The following is a 3,873-nucleotide window of genomic DNA, read 5'->3' as shown; positions in this document are numbered from 1 at the left end:
TACAGGTGTAAAAAGAAAATATATTGTTACGATTTATGTTGTTATGAAAATTGTTTAATAAAATTTTATATAAATCATGTATTACTTTACCTGACGACCACCGTCATCTGTGTATGATCTATTGAGGCCGATATTAAAATGACTTCTCAAACAAGTTATCTATCTATACTTCTATTTTTAATATGATGAAAAGGAAAGATCTGTATGTTTCGCTTGTTTGTAAACAATAAGGTTCATTGTACTGCTAAAACAACAAATTACAGAATTCAAATTTCATAGAATCATAATTAAGTCCGTAATATATGAAAAGCAAAATTTTACTCAAATAAATAGATAAGGCACAGTTGACTACCTGAACGTATTGATCCGAAGATGGAGCTGAAGTCATTAATAGTAACCATTGTCAAAAAATGCAAAGAGGTATCAGTATTCTATCAAGTATTTGGTTACGGTATTGGACAATTCGTTTTCACAATAATATTATGCTTATCTTAAAGACTTGTCTTATGAATCACCGTATGTTTTTCATTCAATTTTAAATTCCACGAGGTGGGATTTCCAAAATCACACTTTTCACGGAATCTTCAGTCAGTCAGTAACGCAAGAGTTTTAAATATATTGATTGATTGATTACACGCGGAGTTAAGCTCTTTTACGAATAAAAGTAATGTAAAAAAATCTCATTTTTCTCCCAATGCTGGGCTTAAAATACAATGTAGTACATACGTCAAAGTTTAATGAACATTACCTGTCAGCAGAATATTCCTTTATTTAGTATTGTTCTACATAATTTTTAGGTATTCCAGAACATAATGTTCGTGAACATAACTACATACCTACCACTTCATATGGGTAGGAATTGGAATGTAGAAAAATATTCTATATTCATTATAGAGTGTTAAGCAAACGATTATCTAATGAAAACATGCACTTGGATTAGACTGCACATTCGTATCAATGCACTTATGCCCCGATTTTAGTAAGTATTTGTGGTTATAGTGGCGAAACAATACATCATATTTTGTAAAAATTTCAACTATTTAAGGCTTGCTTTACACATATGCGGGTCGGCACGTTGGGTTCCGCTATATTTATCGAACCACGAAACCTAATCGAAGCAATTACTGCACTTGTGCTTGTACCGATCGCGTTGTAATTTCGGGTCCGATCGTCACAATTCGGTTCAAACATTCACTGGCGTAACGAGATGTTTCCTGAATATTTATCTAGACATATTCGGATTTGCCGCCCGGCTAGGCCGATTATTGCCGAAACGAATATGTGTATAACAAGCCTAAATTTCACGGTTAATGAGTAACAGACCGATATACAGACGGCGTAGTCTCAGTAATAGGGTCCCGTTTTTGCCTTTCGGATACGGAACCCCGGAAAAATAATAATATAGTCAGTTAATTTTGGACCAAATTCTAATATTATATCAATTTATCCTCGGTATTATTATTGTCCTCATGAAGCGTTGTCCTTAAAAACTTAGCTAGTTTATAACAATCAGTTATTGTGCGCATAACAACGGAATAGTTCACCCGTCTCATATACATATACTGAAGGTGAGTGAATAGATTATTATTTATAAACTATTACCTTTTTTGTGACAGTCTCGGGTACGATTCCCGGGTCAGATGATTTACTTAAGTGATCTTTTCTTTTTGTTATTATAATAATTCTCAATTGTAGCCCCAAGCTTGTTATTGTGCCTGGTATATAGCAAAAGGCTTCATGGGACTAACATTGTTAATGACGAAACGTGGGTGTATTTCATACATCTTTGCCTATACTGCCAGGTTTAATAGATATGATGTCAAAAATATATTAAAATAAGCTTAATGTACTTATTTCTCAAATAGCACTCCCGTTGTCTATAGTGGGCTGGCTAGTCTGGCTTATTATCAGCATAGTCGACGTTCCAATGGGATACTTATTGAGTCTAAAATTTTTCGCACAGAATTTTATCTAAATCGGTTGATTAGTTTAGGCATGAAGAAGGGACAGACATACAGGGCTGCTTTTGCATTTATAATATTAGTTTATTGATCAATAAAAACAATAAGTACGGAAGAACCACTATACTGGGGTCACTTTTGCATACAGGGGTTCCTTTAAAATGGACAGAATTGGGCATGTTTAAGGTCAATTACACTATTTGAATTTAATTTTATTCAAAGCGATATTTAGTGCCAAGAACCAGAAAACTAAAATCGTTGCTAGCTTTTTATGTGAGCTATTTACTTATTTCTACTTATAATCAAGTTAACCCGAAATTTGCATAAAGTAACCCCATTCTACGTTACATAATTATTGATTGATTGATATTTTCTGTAAAGATTATTTTAGAAACTGCTCGGAGTTTGGAAGTTGATGTCGAAGCCCTCCATGTCTAGGAGAGTACGTAAAGCCGTCGGTCCTGCGCCTGACCTCTCACTGGTCGTGTCGGTTATCCGTCCAACCGGGACAAGAGAGCAAAGGAATAGAAAGTGAACCCGTGTATTGTGCACAAACTTGGACACTATAAATAAAATCCTGCATCGTTGGCCAGTGTCAATGACACTGACCGCCGTAGCCGAATCGGCAGGGACATTATTATTGATTACCCAATTTTTTTACAGAGGCTCGACGGCTGTTGTTCAAGAATGCGCTATATCATCATTATCGCTGTAGTGATCGTCACTGGCGTCATAACACAGGGACAAACAGGACCTGTGGGAGATAAGAATGACATACTACTTGATCAGATTGTTAAAGTGCTTGATGCTCACAGACTACATCAAGAAAACGACCAACTCGGCTATGTGAAACGAATCCCGTGTCCAAATGGTCAATTACTAATAAAAGGCTTTTGTGTAACCGTTACAGACTTTGAATATTAAGAATAAAATATATATGAATATCGGACTTATCATTATTTACCAATCTTTATTTTTTAACATCGAACAAAGGAACCATAGTGTTTGTTTTATTTATTACCTACTAGCGGACTGGCCCGTCTTTATCCGGGTAGTAGGTCCAGTATAATTTTATCCAATTGATTCCATTTCCGTGGGAATGTTGATCCCATCGATCCCATACAAGTCTTGTCCTGTGAGCTACATACATGTTAAAATAAAAAATATCCAATTCGGTTTAGTTGTTTAAAAGTTAGCGCGTACATACATTTCAGTGATCCATTTTTATTTATATAATTGGATCTATCATTGTTCATTTGTAATCGATGCTAAGCAAAGACCCTAAAAACGTTCATTGCTGTCTGCCATGAGCTGTCTTCCTCCAACCCTCCAGATAAGTGTCCAAGTCTTTCTTGGCAAACTTATAGAACGATTACAGCTCTATATTAGTTATAGTACACCTACCACAAAGTTGCTGTTTATTTAACCCAATGATTGACTGGTAGAGAATGCCTTGATGCATAGAAAAATAAAGAAAAATTTAATTTAATTTTTACTTAAAACCATTTATCGCAATTATTTTGTGCGCCATGGTAGTCTACTATAACAATCAATAAATGCACACACTAAATTACACATTAAATCATATTGCTCTATATTTTTATTCAGGCGTATTGATCAGTTTGTAACTGCCACTATTGAGGGGCTATTCAAGTAGATATTTTTTGTCTAATCTTTATTTGATTTCAGGATGTTCTAAGAAAATATATTATTATGTACCCAGATCTGATATTTAAGTCTTGCGCAATAAAGTAAATGTCATCAGATAATATCCCGATTTCTGTCGTCTATTTTAAGAAAATGATATTTTTCGAGTTAATGTTAAATATAATAATGACGGATATCTATTACGGACGAATAATTCCTAAATAAAGATATCATTGAATCTAACTTGGCGAGAAGTTTCAAAGCT

At 34.4% G+C, this 3,873-nt stretch overlaps 1 long non-coding RNA gene across 1 annotated transcript; it reads left to right on the top strand.

Moving 5' to 3' along the window:
- Positions 1 to 1,202: 1,202 nt before the first annotated feature.
- Positions 1,203 to 2,903, top strand: LOC142974171 (uncharacterized). Its single transcript, XR_012959552.1, has 2 exons — positions 1,203 to 1,568; positions 2,625 to 2,903. It is a non-coding gene; the product is annotated as an uncharacterized LOC142974171 (long non-coding RNA).
- Positions 2,904 to 3,873: the final 970 nt, after the last annotated feature.

The sequence above is a fragment of the Anticarsia gemmatalis genome, chromosome 7 (assembly GCF_050436995.1).
Source record: "Anticarsia gemmatalis isolate Benzon Research Colony breed Stoneville strain chromosome 7, ilAntGemm2 primary, whole genome shotgun sequence".
Lineage (NCBI taxonomy): Eukaryota > Metazoa > Arthropoda > Insecta > Lepidoptera > Erebidae > Anticarsia > Anticarsia gemmatalis.
The sequence above is the reverse complement of the archived record's forward strand: the minus strand, read 5'-3'. Positions and strand labels throughout refer to the sequence as shown.